The sequence below is a fragment of the Mytilus edulis genome, chromosome 4 (assembly GCF_963676685.1).
Source record: "Mytilus edulis chromosome 4, xbMytEdul2.2, whole genome shotgun sequence".
In the NCBI taxonomy this organism is placed as follows: Eukaryota; Metazoa; Mollusca; class Bivalvia; order Mytilida; family Mytilidae; genus Mytilus; species Mytilus edulis.
The window spans coordinates 64,053,270-64,070,595 of record NC_092347.1 but is presented as its reverse complement, the minus strand read 5'-3'; positions in this window follow the sequence as shown (position 1 = coordinate 64,070,595).

The following is a 17,326-nucleotide window of genomic DNA, read 5'->3' as shown; positions in this document are numbered from 1 at the left end:
TTATTGAGCGAAAATCAAGAAAAATGCTTATTTGGGACCTTTTTGGCCCCTAATTCCTAAACTGTTGGGACCAAAACTCCCAAACACAATCCAAACCTTCCTTTTATGGTCATAAACCTTGTGTTTAAATCTCATAGATTTCTATTTACTTATACTAAAGTTACAGTGCGAAAAACAATTGTCTTCGGACGACGACAACGCCAGTTGTAGTGTAGACGTCATACCAGAGGTCGTATTAAAATGGACATGTAGACAACATTCATAATTCAGTATGTCACTATCTGTGGAATACTTCAATGATAATTGTTGTAAAGCTGTCAAATAATGAATAATGATCCAGAAATAGTATAATCAAGCTGTCTCCTAAATGTTATTGCTGCTACAGTTTTTTTTCTATCTCTTGAACGAAATTTTTCAAAAAAGGGAAATAACTCATTTTTCGAAACTACATCCAGATTAGTTTGAGCATCAAATTTTTAATTGCTGGAATATTTAGTATGATCTTATTACCCTCAATACATCTGAAAATAGTTGTTTTCATAAGAAAGGACTATTTTATCTTGAAAATATTCATATGAAATATTAATTTACAAATAGAACCTAAAAAAGGGGGAATTTCAGAGTAAATTACAATGACTTATATTCCTCTATTGGCAACTTTCTGCAACATTTACCCAAGATTTTTTTTCAGCATTCTGTTGACAAAACATTTATAATTTTAGATTTTATAGTCTTTTATGTGAGGATTTCTGCGTTTTCGGAAAAATCAGATGTAAAAAATGACAAAAATCGGCAAAAATCATGCTGATTTTTGTGTTAAGTGGACCACCTTATGTACCAAAAACTTTTTTTATTCAAAAAATTTGTCAGTTAGCAGTTTAAATGATTGAAATCTTCTCTTATACCCATGAAAATAACAAAAAATGATATGCTTTATCTCATTTTTACCATAAAATACAATGTTAGCCATTTCTCCTTGCTATACTAATATATGCATATGATGTCACGTGGTTTCCATGGCAACCAGACTATTCAGATTTTTTTTATTGATTTTTTTTTAATTTTACTGTTAGTTTGGACCATTTCAACTTAAAAAAAAGTAATCGAAAAAAAATAATCTGGCCAAAAAATTTCATATTTGGTCCATTTTTACAGAGAATTGATGTTAAGTACAAACAAACAGGAACTTGATGATACTAAAAAATAAAAAATAAATTGATTCTCTTTAACTCTGTTAAACAGAGTCCGTTTGATTCAAGTCACACTAATCAGGAGCAGATAGAGCCATTATAAAGGGGGACTCCAATAAAAAGCATTGCTCGTAAAAAGACCCGAATGTCATTCAAATATCACAAAGATGAATCCTATAATGTTCCGTGTATATTATGTATAGCGGGCCCAAACATAAATTAATAATGAAAATAAGAACATATAGTGATTAAAAACTGCAACAATAACAAACAAGAGTGCACACGCTGAAATGTCTCGCCTTCTTTACTAATCATTCATTGATATTATATGTTGATAGTCCTAAATATTAAAGCTTTATTATAACTGTCACTTAAACTTTAACATTAACCAATGAACCATGAAAATGAGGTCAAGGTAAGATTAACCATACGCTGTGTTCTCATTTCGCCTTAACTGCGAATTCCAGGTAAAAAAGGTAAAAAATATACTAAGGCCAGGTGGGAATTGAACTAAGGCAAAATGTGAATTTAGATAAAAAAAATACTAAATAAACAAATTAAACCTCTGTGTTTTTATAGCAATTTAAACGACATGTAATTGGGGAATTGTTTCTCTTGAGTGAATATTTTTAATAAAAGTGACCATTTTTTTTATTTCAAAAGTTGTGAAATCAGGAAAAATCTACAATAAAAACATTTTTGAGTAGGAAAGTTGCTTCTCTTGAAATATTGTCTAAAAATCTAAATAATTTATTTATCCTTTACATAATGAAACACACAAAAAGTTTAATAGAACAAAAAAAACATGTCTTTCCACAGACTTGTTTATTATATAACAGAAACTTTAATAACAAAAATAAAAATAAAAACTGTCTCACCTACTTTTGCTGTTAATCGCAGGCTCAACAAAAATGAGGAAAAAAATAATAAAAATATTCCTCTCATTTTTGAAAAACTTACTTTTTTGTAAGTTTATCTGATAATTAATATTTTTCTATTGTTATGTCTTATTTTTAAAGCTCAGTATAATGATAAGTTTATCTTTTTAAATCTTTTTTAAATTTTTAGAATTTGAATTTTTGAACATTTAGACTACAATGACTTATTTAATGAAGTCTTTTAACTTTTTGATTTTAGAAATGTTTGTACATAAGTGTCTCATAAGTCTACATAAGGCTGGATATTTGGTCTTTTTATTTTGCGTTGTTTATGAAATTGTGTGTATATATATATGTCTGATCAAATATGTGACACTATAATAAAATAAATCATTATTATTATTATTATTTATACTATCTTTTGATTGAAAGAAGCTTCTGTCCAAGTTTGGTAAAAATCCAGGATAGTTTATGAATCTAATAAATGTTTTACAAACTTTAACTGCAAACTATATGTAATGTAACTGGAAGAAAAGCTAAGTCCATTTATGAGTAAAATACGGAAAAAGAAGATTTTTTAAAACTAAGTTTCTTTCTAGATAATAGCTTTTGATCATAAAAAAGCTTCTGTCAAGGTTTGGTACAAATCCAGGATAGTTGAAGAAAGCTATCAAAATTAAAAAAAAATCTTTAACCACAGAGTGAATGTAATGTTTCCAGGCAGAAAAACTGAGTCCATTTATAAGAAAATACTGAAAAAATAGAATATTTTACTTTACAAAATTTACTTAGAACTGTATACTATTATAACCAGTATATTTTAGATGCAAGAATGATAAAATGTGGAATTTGAATAATTGTTATAATTCAGTATTAGTTAAGATATTTAGCACTAGCTTAAGAAATAATTCACTTGATAAATAGTTAATATAAATCTTCACAATTTTAGATAAGTGTAAAGCAAATTATTATGTAATCCCCTGAGGCCTAAATGACAATAGCGAATTAAGGATTAGAGAAGTGCTATATATACAAAAGGGATTTCTTACTTTTTAAGATGATTTAAGTTATGTCACAAAGACTTGATTTTGAGAAAAAAAATAAACTAGCATTATTATGTAAATTAGATATACGAGTGTTAATGTTATGTAAATTGAATTATAAAATATACAATATATATTAGTTGACCATGCAGTTTGGCAGACTTGCCTGATAGTCACGTATATAGACTTGGATTTATATTAGACATACTGTTTTATTATGTCTCATGAACTTATGTGATTATTGTGATTGATAAACTATTATACTGAATGCTGATTTAATAAACATTATATATTGAACTTTGAATCTGTGTTACGTTAACATGTATTCATATGAAAGCTACCAGCTAGTTCCCCCAACCTAGCAAGATGAGTAACTAGGTCAGGAACGAGCATAGTACTGGCCTTGGTTATTTGTGGCGGAGTGACCCAGCTTTCCGGTACTAAGGAGGGATACACGTAGGATGCAAACCTGAATACCTGAAGACAAGAGTCAGCATATCTCCATATAGGAAACAGTGCATTTTCCTGAGTATGCAGAGGTGAGTCAACCTTTTATTTATGATCTTATATGACACCAAATCTTTAAATTTTACTTTATTTTGTAATTAAAGTTGTCAAGATCTATTAATAGGATTTTCCCTCTAAAAAAAGACTCAACATGTCTAATTCAGTTTATCCTGACCCCTCCTTAGCTCTAATAGCCCCCCTTTCTAAAAATATTATACATTTGCAATTAGGTAATAAAACAGTTGATTCGTTAGTTGATACAGGTGCTTCAATTTCTTGTATATCATTAAAATGTTTACAAAAATGTTTGAAAAACATCAAAATACAAAAAAGTACACAATCTGGAATTTTTACTGCTTGTGGAATGAGCTATCCAATTTTAGGAAAAGTAGATGTTGAATTAAATATAGATGATTTAATTATATATCAAGAATTAACAGTGCTTGAGAATTTGACCTTTAATATAATTTTAGGAATAGACTTTCTTAAAGCTAATAAAGCTCACATAAATTTTGAAAATAATACCTTAGCAATTCAAGAAAATCTATTGAATGTACCTTTAAATAATATAGAGACTATGGATGAACATTATGCACATGTAAAAACTATAGCAGTAGAAGTTATTCCCCCACACTGTGAAATGATCATACCCGTTAGGCTTTCTGTAAGGCATCGCAGTAACAGTACAGTAATTCTTGAACCAAACTTTTCAAATGATATTAAAAATTTGGTTGGTTCAAAAGTGGTAGTTAATGTACAAAATGGAAAGGCTTTGTACAGAATTCTAAATCCTACTGGATTAAGCATAACATTATATAGGAATAAGAAAGTAGCCAAGGCTTTTGAAGTAGACAAAAATGGTATTTTTGCCTTAAATGATAATAATTCAAAAGAAAAATGTATTAAAGTTAATAAATATCAGAATGTTGAAAAAGAGTTGGGAATAAAAATAAATGAAAACTTAAATGCAAATCAAAGGAAACAGTTAACTGAGCTTCTATCAAGGAATAGAAACGTTTTTGCTAAAGACATTACAGAGTTAGGTAAAACTAGTTACCACTACCACAGAATTGATACAGGTAATGCACCACCTGTACAATCAATGCCCTACAGGCAAACACCACAAATGAGGCAAGAAACAGAAAAACATATTGATATAATGTTAAAAAATGACATTATAGAGGAATCAAACTATCCATGGTCATCCCCAATTGTATTAGTTCGCAAAAAGAAAAGTAATATGGATGCAAAACAAGAGTATAGGTTCGCGGTAGACTATCGTAGGCTTAACAAATGCACATTAAGGGCAAAATTTAGTATTCCTAGGATAGATGATGTTTTTGACACAGTTGCTAATTCAAAAGCTGTAATATATTCAGTACTGGATCTCATGAGTGGATTTTTTCAGACACCCTTAGATCCAGAAACAAAACACAAATCTGCATTTGTAACACATCAAGGTATTTACCAATTCAAAAGAATGAGTTTCGGGTTAACAAATGCACCAATGGCTTTTCAAATGCTCATGACAAAAGTTTTAAAAGAATTGAACTGGAAAGTTGCTTTAGTATACATAGACGACATTTTGATTTTTAGTAAAAATTTTGAAGAACATTTAAAACATTTACAATTAGTTTTTGACAAACTAAAACAAGCAAATCTTACACTAAATCCAACAAAATGTCATTTTGCAAAAGAAGAAGTACATTATTTAGGTCATATTTTGTCCAAAAATGGTATTAAAGTAAACCCTGAAAAAACATCTGCTGTGCAAACATACCCAATACCTAAAAATATCAAACAATTACGTAGTTTCTTAGGATTATGCAATTACTACAGAAAATTTGTGCACAATTACTCAAAAATTGTAACTCCACTTACACAATTGACTCAGAAAAATAAGAAATACATCTGGACACAAGATTGTCAAGCAGCTTTCGAAACATTGAAGCACAGCCTTGTCTCAGCTCCAATCTTAGTGTTCCCAGACTTTGAGAAACCATTTGTGTTGTCAGTGGACGCTTCTGATTATGCTATTGGCTATGTCCTTGGACAATTAAATCCAAACACAAAACTTGAACATGTCGTAGCCTATGGTGGTAGATCACTGAATAAAAATGAACAAAAATGGCACATAAACGAAAAAGAAGGGTTAGCACTTAAAGAGGGAATAAAACATTTTAATCCATATTTGGCCTCACACAAATTTACAGTTTATACAGATAATATAACTGTTCGTTGGATAGATACAATTAAAAATATACAAGGGAGACTAGGTAGATGGGCACTTGAACTTCAAGGATATGACTTCGAAATAATGCATAGACCTGGGAAGAAAAATAATGCAGATGCCCTGTCAAGAAGAGAGTATGAAAAGATAGGTCCAGAATATTTTCCGCAGAATGAAATTGAACAAACAGTTGCAGCCATGAGCAATAAGAAGTACGAAATCATAACATTTGATTACAAAGGAGATGACGAACAGCAACCCAACATTCTTACAATAACAGATACTGGTAATGAGGATGATGAAACATTAGAAAACATTGACCCAGAACAGTTTAAGAAGCGTAAAACATTTCGGCACCTTCAAAGACATTGCCTCGATTTTGTTGAAATTTTTAATTACAAATTAGATGGCCAAGTACCTGAGGAAAGACAGAAAGCTAGACAACTGGATGCGAAAGCCTTCCATTACGAAATTGATAATGGTATACTTTATCATTTTTTTAATGCAAGATCTAGAAGCCTACCAAAAGGACAAAACATGGTTAAGCAGCTAGCAATACCAAGAACCCTACGGAAGGAGGTTTTAGAAGCTTTCCATGACAATATTGTTGGATGTCACCAAGGAGAAGAAAGGACATATGAAGCTGTACGTCAACGATATTACTGGCCAAACATGTATACAGATATCAAGACATACATTAAGACCTGTGAAATCTGTCAAAGATCTAAAAGAAATACACACAGCCATCCATTGCCATTGAAACCAATGCCAATAGAAGAAGTTTTTTCAAGATGGCACATGGATATTTTAGAACTCCCAGAGACTCCAGAAAAATATCGCTATTTATTGTTGGTGGTTGATAGCGGATCCAAATGGTGTGAAGCTTTTCCCATGAGAACACAAGAAGCAACAGAAGTAGCCAACATCCTGTTTAGAGAGATAATTGCCCGTTTTGGTGCACCACGCTGTATTGTATCTGATCAAGGTGCCAATTTTCTTTCAAAGCTAGTTGCAGCTTTATGTGAGCTTCTCCAAATCAAACGCCACTATACAAGTGCATATCATCCACAAACAAATGCAGCATGTGAACGGATGAACTCATTCATTGTCCAATCTTTGAGAGCTCAACTGGAAAAACAGACAGATTGGCCAAACTATATAGCACCTATAATGATGGCTTATAGAATGACACCAGCTACTCAGTCTACTCAATACTCACCTTTTCACCTTCTCTTTGGACAAGAAATGAGAGCACCTATTGATGTTGCCTTAATTCCAAAGTCAACATTGCCTAAAAACCATAGAGAATACCTCAATAAATTTATTAAGGACCTCCTATTAACAAGGGATGTTGCTGCAGAAAACACAAAAAGAGCACAAGCAAAATACAAAACACAGCATGACAAAAGAGCAGTGAAACCCACATATTTACCTGGTGACAAAGTAATGCTATTTTGTAAAAAGGTTAAAAAAGGTCAAAGTCCAAAATTAAAAGTTAGGTGGACAGGCCCATTCACAATAACAAACCTTGGACCCCCCGACTGTAATACTTTTAAACTAAGAAGGGACAGCGATAACAAAATCTCAAAGAAATTAGTTAATGCAAGTCGTCTGAAAGTATTTAACAGTAAAACAGACCGCCCTGACTACCTCCTAGATGACACTGATGATCCATTTGAAGAAGATGAGAATGATGAAGGTGAAAATCAACAAGTCCAGAATGAAGGCCCTGAAAATCTAACACAAGACACAATATTGAATTCTCAACCCAAAAATGCACCCAAGAATAATCAAAACAAACATTGTCAATCAAAACTTTCAAAGCAAAATAAAGCAGTGCCTCCTCACAATTCTATAGAAAACAAACAAAATACAAATAAAACTGATCAACAAGCTACAACAGAAATACAAATTACACCTGATGATGTTGAAAAGATTATATCATCGGCATGGGTAAACAAGAAACTATGCTACAAAATAAAAATTAAAAACATGTCAAAAACTGAATGGGTACACCAAGATAAAATCCCAGAGAATATGAGAAGAGAATTTCATGAAAACAGAACGCATACTGGTAAAAAGAGAAAAAGACCATTACTAGGAAACAAACATAAATTTTTTGAACCTTCAAATGAACCACAAAATGTAACTGCAATAGACCAAAACAATGATGTTAAATATAAACGAAAGACCAAAAATAAATTGGGTTAAATTTCCAGTGCAAGCTGTAAAACTAGAAAATAACAGATTTCTCGTCAAAACCATATTGAGAAATAATAGGATATCACATTATCAACCCTTACACAGAGTAAATGGAGAAGATCAGCATGCTTTTACAAACTTGCTTGATTATTTTTATGGTGACCAGTTTTATAACATTATGCTGACCCTTACAGGCAATTCACAAACAAAAGATATGGGACCAGCATGTTTTGTTACAGGCTCTCACATTACACATTTTAAAATAGAAAATAATGTCCCAAAATGTTTCATACACTATGAGGAAAAACATATTTATGATCCAGAGTGGGTACCGTTTGAAACTTGTCCCCCAGGACTTCTTAAAATTTTCCAAAATAAATATGAAAATGAGTGGTTGAGATGTTATAACTAGATATTCAAGTAGTATTATACATGTTATGAGCATACATAAATGCATTGTGACAATATTCTTTTGTTACTATACTATATATAAAAATATTAATTTTCGCGAACCATTTAGGTCACGGAAATTCCAAAATATGGCATCAGTAAGGAGAGTTGTACAAACAATGTAAATACACAGAACCCCATACAAACTTGCTTTAGCTAATAGTATTCATCTTTTTCTATTTTATATGTACTAACAACATTCCATTTTTCTACAATTTCGATTGAAAAATTCCAAAATCTGAGTTCAAATAGGTCGAATGCCCCAAATAAACGTTGTCTGATTGGTTGAAGTACTGTGGCGTCGATGATAAACATAGAAAGCCTCGATGTAAGCACACGCTTCACAGGAATAAGGAGAGTTTTACAAATAATGTGAATACACAGATCCTCCATCCTATTTATGTTTTGCTGAAAATGTTGCAGTGTTCATCATTTCTGTTTTGATTCTGCTAACAACATTCCATTTTTTCTATAATTCCGATTTAAAGATGTAGAAACCCGTAATAAAATTAGATGGCCTCAATGAGTTAAAGCAACGCAAAAAATTCCGTTAATACGACCCTGAGTTCAACCGGGGTTATATAAACCGATTCACAAATAAAGATGGTAAAGATCTCCTTGCGCTCAAATGTAATTCTTAGTGAAGTATACGGGTAAATTCGTTTACGGAAATTTATACACACTTTATCATTAATATATTACCAGGCTTTTGCATATTCACGTTTTTGTATGCTCAACTTTAGTCAAATTCAATTCTATACATTTTTTTTTACGTAAAGCAAAAAGAGTAAGAATATTATTTCGCGCCAATTTAACCACCATCATCACCATCATCAAAATTATTTACCGTTATCTTTGTGAAATTTCAGTTATATAGTTTATTAATTAGAGAAATTTTGGTAAGTTTTACTTATTAATGTTAAGGTTCTACTGATGTGCTTCTCTAGACCTTTTTGACGGTCAGTTTTTTCCAATTTATCTCAAATTATTATCCCCGATGACAGAAATGTCAACCCGACCTGTTCGTGTCAAAAGTGAAAATCGCATCTATTTGATGAACTAATTTCTTCATAAACTGTACATGCATTATTTCTGTATTATTTGATAACCAATCACATTCACGTTGCATGTTTGCATGATAATGGGTTATGTATTAGTGGATTGTAAGGGCGATGCAACGAATTATAGTTATCCCGTACCATTGTAAACTCGTACCAACGTCAACTCGTACCACTAAAAAAAACCTCGTACCAATGCAAACTCGTACCACTGCTAACTCGAACCAACTTATTTAAATGCATTTAAATGGTGTTAAATGATGAATATATACTTTACTTTCACTCAATACCTCTTAAGTCTGTAAAATATATATAATTTGAAAGTACAATGACCAATTTGTAGCTAATGTTCCTTGTAAATATAATAATATAAAAATGAAATCTACACTTACCTGTAAAATATAATGAAGGAAATAATCACAATTGCAAGTAGTAATTCTGTTAGCATTTTATTGTTCTCTGAATAATAGCAAAAAAATAATCCTTTCAATAAGTAAATGTATATTTTAAATTTTTCAATGAATACCCGTTAAATGATATGACGATTGAATATATTTGCTTTTAGTACCTCTTAATATATACTTACTAACCAATCAGTATTGGTAAGTACGATTTAAGGGGAGGATCTTAGAAGTGTCGTGTGTAGGGGTATAATAAAATTGATCAATCGCGGTTCAGGTTTTATTACGAGTGTTAATTTATGTTTTTATCAATGGTATTTTACAATTCATTCAATACTAGTATCGTTGAAAAAATGTTATTTTTGTTCTGAATTTCTGGTTAAAGTACACAATTTTCAGAAGTTATAGTGTCTGTTAATTTAATCCTGCTGGACAAATGTATTCAATACATTAGTAGTTCTTTCTATTAGATCCTTAAATATTGCAGGTTAAACGGCACATCTACTGATGTACTTTTAAACCAATTTTAGATCAGATTATACAAAATGTACTTTATCAATGATACAAATAGAAATATCAAGTGGTCCCTATACATACATTGTATATAGGCATCACTATTTTTGAGCTGTGTTTTTTTATTATGATGACGTAAAGATTTTTTTACTAAAGAGATAAAATAATTAAAGAGTACTTAATAAGAAAGTACAAAATAAACTGGCGTACAGTTGCTAAATAATTAGAAATAAGAAGAGAAAGTATAGGATATTAAGATAAAATATAAAGGGAAGAGAATTAAAAATTCTTACATGTAGTATGTTATTTATTGTAATGTTTATAAATAGGTACATGTAGTTCAATTAATGGCCTAAAATTGTAGTATTCTAGTGAATATTTAAGAGATAAATAAATAAAAATTCCCCAATTCAAATGAATTAATTATAATAAGAGATAAGGGTTAATTGGTGTCATGTATGATTATGATATTGGTTGCACTTACATTCATGAAGTAACCTACCAATGGTGGACCCACAGATAAAGGAATGGTGGACCCACAGATGAAGAAATGGTGGACCCACAAAATGAAGAAATGGTGGACCCACAAAATGAAGAAATGGTGGACACACAGATAAAGAAATGGTGGACCAACAGATAAAGGAATGGTGGACCCACAGATGAAGAAATTGTGGACCCACAAAATGAAGAAATGGTGGACCCACAAAATGAAGAAATGGTGGACCCACAAAATGAAGAAATGGTGGACACACAGATAAAGAAATGGTGGACCCATAGAAGTGACCAAATGGTGCATTTAAAATTAAAGAAAGACAAACAATGATGAACATATCATATTACGTAGTGAAAATTTATTTGATATTATAAAACTTATTAGCAGAGATTTGTGACCTGAAGTGACATTTTATTAACCTAACATGAATATTGATGAAGAGTAAAAGACAATGTGATATGAAATTTTATAGTAATATCTGGAAAATTACTATGACGATCAAACAAAAGAAGAAACCAGGTGGACATGTATCATGATGTATAAACAATATCGTTGAAAACTAGTAACTTTTATTTGACTACCAATGGTGAAAAATGTGAAGATTGTACTGTTGAACATTAATTGTCTATATTGAATATGTGTACAGAAGACACTTATATTTGCTTATTTAAATGCTTGCTTGCTTTGATAGAGATCATTTCTATTGCTTTATTGTTGTTTTAATTATATATTTTCTTTCCAGATTATTCACAGATTAATCATATAAAAATGTATATGTCTAAATATGTCTTATGTTCATTATATAAGAAGATGATATGATTTAAATAATTATGTGTTTAACTTGCAGATGATGACTGATATGGATAATATATTAATAATCTTATATTTCAGCTATATATTGCTATTTTTATGCCCCTTTATGCACCTAGAAATACTTCATGAAGTATGCAATGAGCTCATTGTCATTAATTATGTGAGAGTTGGACTTGTCAATATTAGTGAACTTCAGAGAACTTCCCTGATATGGACAATCTAAACTTGACCATTCCCCATCCAGGTACATGTATATATATATATATTTATTAATGTTTTATTACAGGAATCAGTGAATTAATTAATGTTTTCACCATCATTTTTTTTTGTATATATATTGTAATATCTTATTGACAGAAATCAGTGATTCAATTCTTTCACAATATATTGTATTACTTTATTGACAGGAATCAGTAATTCAATTGTTGCTATATAATATGTGTATAATATTATTTTTTTCATGATGCATTTTGTATTTTAATTGAAGATTGCAGGAGCAATTTTGGCGACGAAGGGAAGGGTATAACCAGTATATTTTAGATGCAAGAATGATAAAATGTGGAATTTGAATAATTGTTATAATTCAGTATTAGTTAAGATATTTAGCACTAGCTTAAGAAATAATTCACTTGATAAATAGTTAATATAAATCTTCACAATTTTAGATAAGTGTAAAGCAAATTATTATGTAATCCCCTGAGGCCTAATAGCAATAGCGAATTAAGGATTAGAGAAGTGCTATATATACAAAAGGGATTTCTTACTTTTTAAGATGATTTAAGTTATGTCACAAAGACTTGATTTTGAGAAAATAGATAAACTAGCATTATTATGTAAATTAGATATACGAGTATTAATGTTATGTAAATTGAATTATAAAATATACAATATATATTAGTTGACCATGCAGTTTGGCAGACTTGCCTGATAGTCACGTATATAGACTTGGATTTATATTAGACATACTGTTTTATTATGTCTCATGAACTTATGTGATTATTGTGATTATTGTGATTGATAAACTATTATACTGAATGCTGATTTAATAAACATTATATATTGAACTTTGAATCTGTGTTACGTTAACATGTATTCATATGAAAGCTACCAGCTAGTTCCCCCAACCTAGCAAGATGAGTAACCAGGTCAGGAACGAGCATAGTACTGGCCTTGGTTATTTGTGACAAGAAGAGAATGGACACATACATTCAGAACAAGAAAACATGTCGTGAACTACCATTTTCGAACTTAAAGGATGCAAATTTTGGAAAATATTTGGATGTAACATGTGTGATTAAAACAGAACTGAAAAATGTTAAGCAGAAATACAAGGATAATCAAATTGACCAGCAAAATCATGTGAATGAATTACAGTCTCAATTAGAAAAACTAGTAAATGAAATAATTCAAGCTCGGCAAATAATTACCGAATTCATTGACCAAACATCAGATTTAAAGCAGGAAAATGAAAAACTCTCAATAACTGTAGACCAAAACAAAGAGTCAGAAGCTGAAACAAATCAAATACTGGAAGAACTTATAAAAAAGAACAGTGAACTATCAGAGGAACTAGAGGAATATAAAGAGTTCGAAGAAGAAAATACAATGTTTGATTCTGACGGTGAGGAAACATATTTTATTACGAACAAAGATGTGGACAAAATGCTGGAAGAACAAAGTGACACTCATCTAAAATTAGTTTCAAAACTTGAGGATGAAAATAGGACTCTAAAAAGTAAAATGGAACATCTGACATCAGTTCAATGTGCAAATTCAACCATCGAGAAACAAGAAACTAGACTTAATACAGAGACACGTATGTCTCCAATGGATATTGTTGACAAATTGATTCAAAACCAAAATAAAAAACATTCAACCAAAAGAAGTTCAAAGAATTCAAAATGCAAATCTCGTGTTTCCAAAAATACATCTTAAGATTTAAGGTGTTATTCAAAAACATGTGGAAATGTTTTAGTCGGACAGGGAGAAATGTATGACAGAGTTAAAATGACTTTCAAATGTGTTTAGGTTTTTAATGTTAATGTTGAGACTCAAAGAATTTATCATGAATTATGTTTTATATTATATATTCTACTTGGACAATAAGTTAATATATATCTAATTGATAATGGACATTTTACAATCAAAGTGACAATAATGCCTCAGGGCTTAATCCTTTATCCTTCTTAAATTAGAGACATTGCTAAAAGAGTTGTATTAATTATTTATCTTTCTTTATCTGGATAATAACTTGTTTATATTTCTCAACACATTATGTAATAATTGATCTTAGCTTATTGTTTAATTCTCATATAAATATATTGTACGATATTGTAAAAGATATAAGTTTGGAAGTCACAGGCTTGATGACAAGTTCCAGTCTTGGAAATAAATTATATACTAAGTGGAATTAATCTTCTGTGTATTACTGCTAGTTAATGGTGCATGGTTATTTAGGTTTAACATTTAGTTGTGACCAAATCCTCATAGCAGTCTCCTAGTTTTAGACTGTGGATTTCTTGGTTACACTATCTTATGATCATAAACAAGCTTCTGTCCAAGATTGGTACAAATCCAGGATAGTTTAAGAAAGTTATTATTATAAAATTTTTAAAAACTTAAACCACAGAGTGAAAGTTATGTTTCGGACTTTCCTGGTAGAAAAACTAAGTCAATTTATAAGTAAAATACTATCATTATAACAAATTATTTATTATGTAAATAGTTCTTGTGCTTCATGTATTAGTGCTTTTCTCTCATGCGATTCTATATTACATGTACAAGACACACAAAAAAATCTTTTTAAAAGTATTTCAAGGCAGATTTTGACATTAAAATAAAACATAATTGCAATACAAACAAAGAAAAATTTAATTCCATTGTTAACACAAGTTCCCATTTCACCTTAGTTTATTCTTTTTAACCTGAAAATTTGCACTAAGGCGAAATGGGATGAATTTTATATAATAATTTTGACAGCTAAGGCGAAATGAGAATAAGCCAACCATACCAGGCAGACATATACAGCTAACAATTTTTCCATACAACAAATATAGATGACCTATTGCTTATAGTTTTTAAAAAAAACCCAGACCAAAACACAAAACTTAACACTGAGGAATGAACCGTGAAATGAGGCCAAGGTCAAATAAAACCTGCACAACAGACATATAGATCATAAAATATTTCCATACACCAAATATAGTTGACCTACTGCATATAGTATTAGAAGAAAAAAATCCAAAACACAAAAACTTTACTTTGACCACTGAACCATGAAAATGAGGTCAAAGTCAAATGAAACCTGCCAGCTAGACATGTACACCTTACAATCATCCCATACACCAAATATAGTAGACCTATGGCATATAGTATATGAACATATGAGTATAAGAAAAACGGACCAAAACACAAAAACTTAACTATAACCACTAAACTATGAAAAGATGACACCTTCTAGTTGGACATGTACACCTTATAGTCCTTCCATACACCTTATATACTAGACCTATTGCTTATAGTATCTGAGATATGAACTTGACCACAAAAACTTAACCTTCACTGATCCATGAAATGAGGTCGAGGTAAAACGAACACTGTCTGACGGGCATGAGGACCTTGCAAGGTACGCATTTACCAAATATAGTTATCCTATTACTTATAATAAGAGAGAATTTAACATTACATTTTTTTAAGTAGTCACTGAACCATGAAAATGATGTCAAGGACATTGGACATGCGACTGACGGAAACTTCTTAACAGTAGGCATCCATATACAAATTATGAAGCATCCAGGTCTCCACCTTCTAAAATATAAAAATTTTAAAAGTTAGCTTACGCCGCCGCCGCCTCCAGATCACTATCCCTATGTCGAGCTTTCTGCGACAAAAGTCGCAAGCTCGACAAAAACAATAAACAATAAAAAAAAATTTAAAAAATGAAATCACTACTTTATACGTATACAGCATTGGTAAATTGACGAATTTCGTCGATTCTGGCATATGAAAATGCAGATATTATTTAATAACAATATGCTGTATCAATATGTTGGAAATCTTTTAAATTAAGGAATTACTATCCTCTGGCATAAGTCTTCATTTCTTTCATGGTCAGTCTTTACTGTTGGTATTTGAAAACAAAATCAGCTTTAGTTTGCACTAGTTTTGGATTTACAAATATTTTGGCAACAAGCGTTACTGAAGGAGCATTTATTGTTGAAAAATAAATGTTACTATTGATGTCATTCATTAAGATTTTATGGTAAAATGAGTCATCCTTATCAAAAGGTCTAGTCTCTTGTAATGACACCATGCTGTGTATATTTGAAATAACATGTCTTTTTGTTATGTTTATAAAGTTTTCTTTTAGATAAATAAACTGAGTAAATATGTTGTGTGGTATTCATTGGTTGCACACATTCCAAATTGGGCTTAAAGCATGGAACTTTTTAACAGTAAGGCATGAGACAGGTTAGGCAGATAGGAGGATTTCCCATTAAGTATTTTGTGGAACCAGCTCCTTGTTTTCAAAACTTTAAAACTTTTTTTAAACTTTCTACAATGTTTATTGGTGCATTGACATGTAATAAACCTTGTTATACATATTTGAAAGAAAAAAATGAAGATTCCGCGCGTGGTGGAACATCAATTTTCAATAACATTCTTGACATAAGGTACCAGTCAACCAACCCTCCTATGCTGCAACAGTCTAAATACATATAGCCTTTCAACTGTTTCAGACGATTGTATTATTTTAATAATTTAAGCTCTCATCAGAGGTCAACTTCTGGAATTCCTAACACAGAGCCTCCATACCTCCCCAAGATGCTTGCATAAATATTGAAGATGAGACGTACATGTACACCGCAGAGGAGGTTTTGCAGATTTTCCATAAGGTGAAATATCAGAGGTAAATTATGGAATGAATGTTTTTAGTGAAACTAGATTAATGTTAAGCAGCTTTTTCTATTTTTATTCAATAACCATATACAACCAACTATTTAGTTTGAGTTTGCTTAGTTGAATAATTGGAAGGCTGTACATTTACCTTTTGTTGGAAGGCTGTACAGTTACCTTTTGTTGGAAGGCTATACAGTGATCTATAGTTGGAAGGCTATACAGTGACCTATTGTTGGAAGGCTGTACAGTGACCTATAGTTGAAAGACTGTTCAGAGATCTTTAGTTTGAATGCCACATGTACAGTAATCTATAGTTGGAAGGCTGTACAGTGATCTATTGTTGGAAGTTTGGACAGGGATCTATAGTAGAAAGACTGTACAGTGACCTATATATAACTGGATGGCTGTACAGTGTAAAGTGATCTATAATTGGAAGGCTGTTCGGTGATTTATAGTTTGAAGGCTGTACAGTGATATATGATTGGAAGGCTGTACAGTGACCTATAGTTTGAAGGATGTACAGTGACCTAGAGCTGCAAGGCTGTACAATGACCTATAGTTAGAAGACTGTACAGTGATTTATGGTTGGAAGACTTTAAAGCTCAGCTTTAAAGTGACCTATAGTTGGAAGACTGTACAGTGGTCGATA